Raw genomic sequence first — 10,000 nt, 5'->3', positions numbered from 1 at the left:
TGCGCCGACTCGACTCGGAGACGCTCAGCCACCAAAAATCAAACCGTCCTCGCAGACGGCCACTCCAACACTATCCCGCAGGAGGTCCCCTCGAAAACCGGGTAAACTCCCTTGCAGCGCGGACAACGGACAAGCCCGTAGGCTCTATGGGATTTACCTTCTCTCCCATTAGGAGTGCATTGAGAAACCTCAGAAATAACCCAAGAAAGCTTCTTGGACGATCGCTGTCACCCTCACACTGTCTTAAAACAACACTCGTTTGCTTTCCACACGGGTTTTACGCCGCTTTTTGCAATTTAACACCCAAATTGCTCCATTTACTCTCACGGCGGCGGGCCTCTGGTACTCCATGTAGGAGTACCAGGGCCGGGGAGGGCTTTCCCCTGGTACTCCATGTAGGAGTACCAGGGGAAAGCCTGTACAACAAGTCCCTACACACTTCGAACACGGCTGTTATCACCCTGTTCCTGCATTACAATCACACCCATTTGCTTTTGATCTCAGTGTCTGCCACCGTACGGAAAAAGCGGGGGGGGGGGGGGACACACACACACACACACATAAGGGCATTCGTTCTGTATGGAATCAGAAATTAATAGTGTTAACGCTTTGCCAGAAATTCATAATGCTCGACAAAAAAAATGAAAATTCAAGGGAAATCATTAAATAATTAGGTGGAGAAAATAAAATTAAAAACGAAAAAAAAAATTGCAAGGGGAATATAACATGTAATTAAGTTGGCCGTTCACAAGGAATCTCAGACATCAAACTGTATATTTTTTGGTTTTTGGATTTTTCCATAAGTTTTAAGGATTTTTTTTTATAATTCAAAATCGTTTATGAAGAAATTAAAATTTGGGGAACAGTTTTGCGTTCTGTTTTTGTGAATGAAGAACTTGGCCAGGCCAGTAGATCTGCGTGTTACCGGCTGGGTCTTTTACGGAGGAATAATATGTGTGACACGTCTCTTGCTTTGCAGAACTGGAGGAAGTTAAGTTTATTTTCAAGCAAATAAAAACACAACGGACAGACCAGAAGTTGGGACTGGCCCTTCAAAATAAAACGAAAATAACTGAGAGCATATTTCTCAGATAACAACATCGATGTCCGGAGAAGGTGCAGCTTTGCCGCTCCGCGGGGTCCTGTAGACCCCCCCCCCCTTCATACACACATGCAATACGCCTCGAAACGCATCGCCCGCACTGACGCGGGGAATCCTTTACCAAGCTTCCACAACAACGGCGAGAATCTCGTCGCTTCGGCCGCCGTTAGGAGGAAGGGGGGGGGGGGGGGGGGGGCATTAAGGGGGAGAGAGAGAGAGAGAGACATGGAGATTTTCTCAGCCTCTCATTCTTTTTTTTTTTTTTTTTTTTTAATTGAACATTAATAGTACACACAAATATACAAATGTACAAATAAACGTGGCACGGTAGAACTGAATGTCAATGAAACAACCAGGGATGAGGAAGAAAAGGACATAAGGACAAGTTAATAGTGTTAACGGTTTGTGAGAAATTTATAATGCTTGACCAAAAAAGAAATTAAAAGGAAATAATTAAATAAATAGATGGACAAATTAAATTAAAAACGAAAAAAAAAAATTGCAAGGGGAATAAACCATGTTATTTGGTCTGCGGTTTACAAGGAATTTCAGACATCAAACTGTATGTTTTTTGGTTTTTGGATTTTTCCATAAGTTTTCAGGATTTTTTTTTTTTTTTAATTATTCAAAATCGTTTATGAAGAAATTAAAATTTGGGGAACATAGCTGCATTCTGTTTTTGTGAACGAAGAACTTGGCCAGGCCAGGAGATCTGTGAGTTACCCCTCAATACCGGCTGGGTCTTTTACGGAGGAATAATATGTGTGGCACGTCTCTTGCTTTGCAGAACTGGAAGAAGTTAAGTTTATTATGCTAGACAAAAAAAGACATTGAAAGGAAATAATTAAATAAATAGATAGACAAATGAAATTAAAAACGAAAAAAAAAAATAGGAGAAACATTACTTCCGCTCCTCCAATCCTCTGTTTCTCAGCTCCACCGCTCCTCCGCTATTGGCCCTGGTACCCCCGATCCTCCGAACTCAGGCGAATTGCGTGACGTGCTTCTGCTATTCTCCGCTCGTCCGCTTTTCCGCTTTGGGGCTTGGAACCCCTGAACCGCTGGACATAAGCGAATCACGGGCAGGATTTCTGCCCTCCTCCGCTCCTCCACTCATCCGGTACAGGCCCTGGTACTCCATGTCCGCGACCCCCTCCACCTTAACAAACTGTCACAAACACACACACACACACATATACACACGCACACAAACACACTTACACACACCTTAACTCATCATAGCTGTGCTAATAGCATTAGCCAAAACACATCCACAAGCACACAAACATGATCTCATCCACTCATTCACATGTGTGTGCCCAGAGGTCCGGGAGCTCCATGTTGTAAATGGGCGGTACTTTTACCTACTACGCTACTGCTACTGGCGCTACTGCTATATCAGTGTGTTACGTCTGTGTGTTTTTGCGTCTTAACAAAGGAAGAAGAACGTTCCGTGTTTTTTTCTTTCATGCTGCCTGCAATAAAGTTTGTTCTTAAAATACAATAGGTTATGGGCCCAGAGTGTCTCTAAAAGGCTGGATTACACTGAATATTGTGTGATAGTGAACAGTATTGTGGGAACTCACAATGGAGGACAAGCTGTTTATCGACAAGCTGAGCGGACCGGAGAATTGGGCAACGTGGAAGTTTCAAATGGAACATCTGCTAAAGGCTAAAGGACTGTGGCGAATGCTAACAGAGGAAGACACATTAGCCCCAGATGCTAACGCAGCATCACAGGGTGAGTTCACGAAACAGAGAGAGAAAGCGTTCTCTGTGTTAGTGCTCAATGTAAGTTCATCCCTGTTGTACCTGATTACAAACTGTAAGACTCCCAAAGAAGTGTGGACTACACTGAAAGATATTTTTGAAAGAGACACGCTGGCAAATAAACTATTTCTGAAGAAGAAATATTTCAGGTGCGAAATGAAGGAAGGAGATGGTTTGACTGAGCACCTCAAACAAATGAAAGAACTGACTGACCAGTTATCAGCAATAGGAGCTGTAATTGAAGAGGAAGACCAAATTGTAACATTGTTGGGAAGTTTACCACCAAGTTACGCTACAGTTGTCACTGCACTGGAAACAAAGATTAACCCTAACCCTAACCCAAGCAAGAAAAACAAATCAAAAAAGAAAATCCACAAAGCTAAAAATGTGGTGTGTGAGGATGAGGATGGTTCATCTGAAAGTGCCTTTGTAGCTAGAAGGGAAAGCTCAGAAAAACCACATCAGTTTGAGTGGTTAATTGATTCTGGAGCATCAAAGCACATGACATGCGAGCAAGGAATTCTTAAGGAATACCAGCAGTTCTCAAAAGAACAGTCAGTGAAGCTCGGTGACGGCAGGGTGGTTGATGCCCTGGGAATTGGAAATGTCAACATGACAATGACCTTCAAGTCAAGCAAGGTAAAAAATGCTACGATGTATGATGTGCTGTATGTTCCAAAACTTTCTGGGAATTTATTCTCAGTGGGAGCTGCCACCAAAAAGGGAACTACGGTTCAGTTTAAGAGGTCCTGCTGCTACATTCGTGGAAAAGATGGAACTCTTAAAGGAATGGGAACACGAAGAGCTGATGGACTATATCAGCTAGATGTGAAAGGAAATGAATCAGTCACTCACAGTGCATCAGTAGCTGCTATCTTGTGGCACCGGCGCCTCGGTCACACTACCAAGCTGAAGGAACTAAAAGGTCTGGTGAACGGAGTGGACTTCTCTGCAGACAAAGAAGTACCCTTCTGTGAAGGATGTGTGGAGGGCAAGCTGGCTAAAAAGCCATTCAAGTCGATTGGAGAAATACGTTCCGAGCGCAAGATGCAGTTAATTCATCGTGATGTCTGTGGTCCCATGCAAACTGAATCTATAAGTGGATCCAAATATTTTGTGACTTTCACAGACGATTACTCAAGATGCTCCAAGGTATACTTCATGAAACAGAAGAATGAAGTGCTGTGTAAATTCAAGGAATTTGAGAAGACATTCACAAATGAGTGTGGACTAAGCATCCAGAGGCTGAGAACAGACAATGGTGGTGAGTACACCTCAAGGGAGTTTCAAGAATATTTGAAGGTTCAAGGCATCCACCATGAAATGACTGGACCTCACTCACCACAGCAAAACGGAGTTGCTGAAAGAAAAAATAGAACACTCGTTGAAGCAGCAAGGAGCATGTTGTCTCATGCTAAGTTACCAAAGATGTTCTGGGCAGAGGCTGTTGCCACAGCAGCTTACATACAGAACAGGCTGCCTACTTCTGTCCCGAAGGGAGAGACACCGTACCAGAGATGGTGTGGGAAAAAACCTAATGTGGGTCACATGAAGGTGTTTGGCTGTATTGCCTATGCACTTGTCCCAGATGAAGAGAGAAAGAAGCTGGACAAAAAGACTGTGAAGCCGCGCTTCGTGGGATATGCAAACAATGCCAGAGGCTATCGCCTGTACGATGAAGAGAAGAGGAGGATTCTGATCCGTCGAGATGTCGTCTTTGATGAATCCAACTTTAACTTGAAGCAGGAACCGAAAGTACACTGCACAGACACCGAGATAACTATGAAAATAGATGAGAGTGAAACAAAACATGACGAAGTCACTGTTGAGAGCACTGTCAGAAAAAATGACAGAATCAGAAAGCCTCCAATAAGATTTGGATATGATGAGTTTGCTGATGTAGTGACTGTTGATCATTATGCAAACATGTGTTGCGTGACAGAAGGAAGATGTCGCCTGTTGTTGACCGGCGATCATCTTGATCTCCAGCCCGGTCAGCATCCGAGTATCCGATTAAAGCTCCGGAGTCTGAGCTCTCATATTTCAGAGCAAGATTTAATGTCCCTTTCAAGTATCGAAGTATCCTCTTTACAGCAGTCAGATGTGAAGCATCTGGATTTGCATTGAACTTCGACACAGCACTCACAGCTTGAGCTATGTCCGGTCTTGTCGCCATGGCAGCATACAGCAGACTTCCAACCATTGACTGATAGGTATGCTGGTGCACTGACATACTGACACCATCACTCCTTTTTAGCCTGACGTTGGCATCTGCAGGAGTTGCCACAGGATTTGCATTATCCATTCCATACTTCCGAAGTATGGCTTCAATGTAATGCTTCTGCTGAAGAATGATACGATTCTTTTCTTTATCTTGGATGACAGAGATGCCTGGGATGTAGGACAGCTCACCCATGTCTTTCATCTTGTAGCACTCCTTGAGAGCTGCTTTGAGCTCGTCCATGCTCTCAGTGGACTCTGTAATCAGGATCAAATCATCCGCGTAAACTGCTAGTATTTCAAGCTCTTGTCTTGATCTCACAAACACGCAGGGGTCTGATGTGCTCTGTTTGAATCCAATTTCCATCATGAACTCCGTAAAAGCCTTGTTCCAACAGCGAGGAGACTGTCTCAGTCCATAGATTGATTTTTTTAGTTTGCATACCAGATGTTCCTGCCCTGTTTTGATGAAGCCCTCAGGTTGCTCCATGTATATTTCTTCTTCCAGGTGTCCATTGAGGAATGCAGTTACAACATCCATCTGGTGGACATGTAGACCCTTTTGAACAGCAAAGGACAGTAATGTACGAATAGAGCTAAATCGTACCACTGGTGAAAACGTTTCATCATAGTCAGCGCCATACAACTGTGTGTAGCCCTGTGCAACGAGTCTACACTTGTATCGTTCCACTCTTCCATCACTGCGATGCTTGACTTTGAACACCCATCTGGATCCTACTGCCTTTCTGTCTCTTGGCAAGTCGACTAAGTCCCATGTCTCGTTTTCCAGCAGTGACTCATATTCCAAGTCAGCTGCCTCCTGCCAGTCTTTTGCATGAGGACTCTCCATTGCCTCTTTTAGTGAGAGTGGCTCTGTCACGCAACACATGTTTGCATAATGATCAACAGTCACTACATCAGCAAACTCATCATATCCAAATCTTATTGGAGGCTTTCTGATTCTGTCATTTTTTCTGACAGTGCTCTCAACAGTGACTTCGTCATGTTTTGTTTCACTCTCATCTATTTTCATAGTTATCTCGGTGTCTGTGCAGTGTACTTTCGGTTCCTGCTTCAAGTTAAAGTTGGATTCATCAAAGACGACATCTCGACGGATCAGAATCCTCCTCTTCTCTTCATCGTACAGGCGATAGCCTCTGGCATTGTTTGCATATCCCACGAAGCGCGGCTTCACAGTCTTTTTGTCCAGCTTCTTTCTCTCTTCATCTGGGACAAGTGCATAGGCAATACAGCCAAACACCTTCATGTGACCCACATTAGGTTTTTTCCCACACCATCTCTGGTACGGTGTCTCTCCCTTCGGGACAGAAGTAGGCAGCCTGTTCTGTATGTAAGCTGCTGTGGCAACAGCCTCTGCCCAGAACATCTTTGGTAACTTAGCATGAGACAACATGCTCCTTGCTGCTTCAACGAGTGTTCTATTTTTTCTTTCAGCAACTCCGTTTTGCTGTGGTGAGTGAGGTCCAGTCATTTCATGGTGGATGCCTTGAACCTTCAAATATTCTTGAAACTCCCTTGAGGTGTACTCACCACCATTGTCTGTTCTCAGCCTCTGGATGCTTAGTCCACACTCATTTGTGAATGTCTTCTCAAATTCCTTGAATTTACACAGCACTTCATTCTTCTGTTTCATGAAGTATACCTTGGAGCATCTTGAGTAATCGTCTGTGAAAGTCACAAAATATTTGGATCCACTTATAGATTCAGTTTGCATGGGACCACAGACATCACGATGAATTAACTGCATCTTGCGCTCGGAACGTATTTCTCCAATCGACTTGAATGGCTTTTTAGCCAGCTTGCCCTCCACACATCCTTCACAGAAGGGTACTTCTTTGTCTGCAGAGAAGTCCACTCCGTTCACCAGACCTTTTAGTTCCTTCAGCTTGGTAGTGTGACCGAGGCGCCGGTGCCACAAGATAGCAGCTACTGATGCACTGTGAGTGACTGATTCATTTCCTTTCACATCTAGCTGATATAGTCCATCAGCTCTTCGTGTTCCCATTCCTTTAAGAGTTCCATCTTTTCCACGAATGTAGCAGCAGGACCTCTTAAACTGAACCGTAGTTCCCTTTTTGGTGGCAGCTCCCACTGAGAATAAATTCCCAGAAAGTTTTGGAACATACAGCACATCATACATCGTAGCATTTTTTACCTTGCTTGACTTGAAGGTCATTGTCATGTTGACATTTCCAATTCCCAGGGCATCAACCACCCTGCCGTCACCGAGCTTCACTGACTGTTCTTTTGAGAACTGCTGGTATTCCTTAAGAATTCCTTGCTCGCATGTCATGTGCTTTGATGCTCCAGAATCAATTAACCACTCAAACTGATGTGGTTTTTCTGAGCTTTCCCTTCTAGCTACAAAGGCACTTTCAGATGAACCATCCTCATCCTCACACACCACATTTTTAGCTTTGTGGATTTTCTTTTTTGATTTGTTTTTCTTGCTTGGGTTAGGGTTAGGGTTAATCTTTGTTTCCAGTGCAGTGACAACTGTAGCGTAACTTGGTGGTAAACTTCCCAACAATGTTACAATTTGGTCTTCCTCTTCAATTACAGCTCCTATTGCTGATAACTGGTCAGTCAGTTCTTTCATTTGTTTGAGGTGCTCAGTCAAACCATCTCCTTCCTTCATTTCGCACCTGAAATATTTCTTCTTCAGAAATAGTTTATTTGCCAGCGTGTCTCTTTCAAAAATATCTTTCAGTGTAGTCCACACTTCTTTGGGAGTCTTACAGTTTGTAATCAGGTACAACAGGGATGAACTTACATTGAGCACTAACACAGAGAACGCTTTCTCTCTCTGTTTCGTGAACTCACCCTGTGATGCTGCGTTAGCATCTGGGGCTAATGTGTCTTCCTCTGTTAGCATTCGCCACAGTCCTTTAGCCTTTAGCAGATGTTCCATTTGAAACTTCCACGTTGCCCAATTCTCCGGTCCGCTCAGCTTGTCGATAAACAGCTTGTCCTCCATTGTGAGTTCCCACAATACTGTTCACTATCACACAATATTCAGTGTAATCCAGCCTTTTAGAGACACTCTGGGCCCATAACCTATTGTATTTTAAGAACAAACTTTATTGCAGGCAGCATGAAAGAAAAAAACACGGAACGTTCTTCTTCCTTTGTTAAGACGCAAAAACACACAGACGTAACACACTGATATAGCAGTAGCGCCAGTAGCAGTAGCGTAGTAGGTAAAAGTACCGCCCATTTACAACATGGAGCTCCCGGACCTCTGGGCACACACATGTGAATGAGTGGATGAGATCATGTTTGTGTGCTTGTGGATGTGTTTTGGCTAATGCTATTAGCACAGCTATGATGAGTTAAGGTGTGTGTAAGTGTGTTTGTGTGCGTGTGTATATGTGTGTGTGTGTGTGTTTGTGACAGTTTGTTAAGGTGGAGGGGGTCGCGGACATGGAGTACCAGGGCCTGTACCGGATGAGTGGAGGAGCGGAGGAGGGCAGAAATCCTGCCCGTGATTCGCTTATGTCCAGCGGTTCAGGGGTTCCAAGCCCCAAAGCGGAAAAGCGGACGAGCGGAGAATAGCAGAAGCACGTCACGCAATTCGCCTGAGTTCGGAGGATCGGGGGTACCAGGGCCAATAGCGGAGGAGCGGTGGAGCTGAGAAACAGAGGATTGGAGGAGCGGAAGTAATGTTTCTCCTATTTTTTTTTTTCGTTTTTAATTTCATTTGTCTATCTATTTATTTAATTATTTCCTTTCAATGTCTTTTTTTGTCTAGCATAATAAACTTAACTTCTTCCAGTTCTGCAAAGCAAGAGACGTGCCACACATATTATTCCTCCGTAAAAGACCCAGCCGGTATTGAGGGGTAACTCACAGATCTCCTGGCCTGGCCAAGTTCTTCGTTCACAAAAACAGAATGCAGCTATGTTCCCCAAATTTTAATTTCTTCATAAACGATTTTGAATAATTAAAAAAAAAAAAAAATCCTGAAAACTTATGGAAAAATCCAAAAACCAAAAAACATACAGTTTGATGTCTGAAATTCCTTGTAAACCGCAGACCAAATAACATGGTTTATTCCCCTTGCAATTTTTTTTTTTCGTTTTTAATTTAATTTGTCCATCTATTTATTTAATTATTTCCTTTTAATTTCTTTTTTGGTCAAGCATTATAAATTTCTCACAAACCGTTAACACTATTAACTTGTCCTTATGTCCTTTTCTTCCTCATCCCTGGTTGTTTCATTGACATTCAGTTCTACCGTGCCACGTTTATTTGTACATTTGTATATTTGTGTGTACTATTAATGTTCAATTAAAAAAAAAAAAAAAAAAAAAGAATGAGAGGCTGAGAAAATCTCCATGTCTCTCTCTCTCTCTCTCCCCCTTAATGCCCCCCCCCCCCCCCCCCCTTCCTCCTAACGGCGGCCGAAGCGACGAGATTCTCGCCGTTGTTGTGGAAGCTTGGTAAAGGATTCCCCGCGTCAGTGCGGGCGATGCGTTTCGAGGCGTATTGCATGTGTGTATGAAGGGGGGGGGGGTCTACAGGACCCCGCGGAGCGGCAAAGCTGCACCTTCTCCGGACATCGATGTTGTTATCTGAGAAATATGCTCTCAGTTATTTTCGTTTTATTTTGAAGGGCCAGTCCCAACTTCTGGTCTGTCCGTTGTGTTTTTATTTGCTTGAAAATAAACTTAACTTCCTCCAGTTCTGCAAAGCAAGAGACGTGTCACACATATTATTCCTCCGTAAAAGACCCAGCCGGTAACACGCAGATCTACTGGCCTGGCCAAGTTCTTCATTCACAAAAACAGAACGCAAAACTGTTCCCCAAATTTTAATTTCTTCATAAACGATTTTGAATTATAAAAAAAAATCCTTAAAACTTATGGAAAAATCCAAAAACCAAAA

The sequence above is a fragment of the Fistularia commersonii genome, unplaced genomic scaffold (genome assembly GCF_037954325.1).
Source record: "Fistularia commersonii isolate RoL2024-O1a breed Wild unplaced genomic scaffold, RoL_Fcom_v1.0 HiC_scaffold_73, whole genome shotgun sequence".
NCBI lineage: Eukaryota > Metazoa > Chordata > Actinopteri > Syngnathiformes > Fistulariidae > Fistularia > Fistularia commersonii.
Note: the sequence above shows the minus strand (reverse complement) of the source record.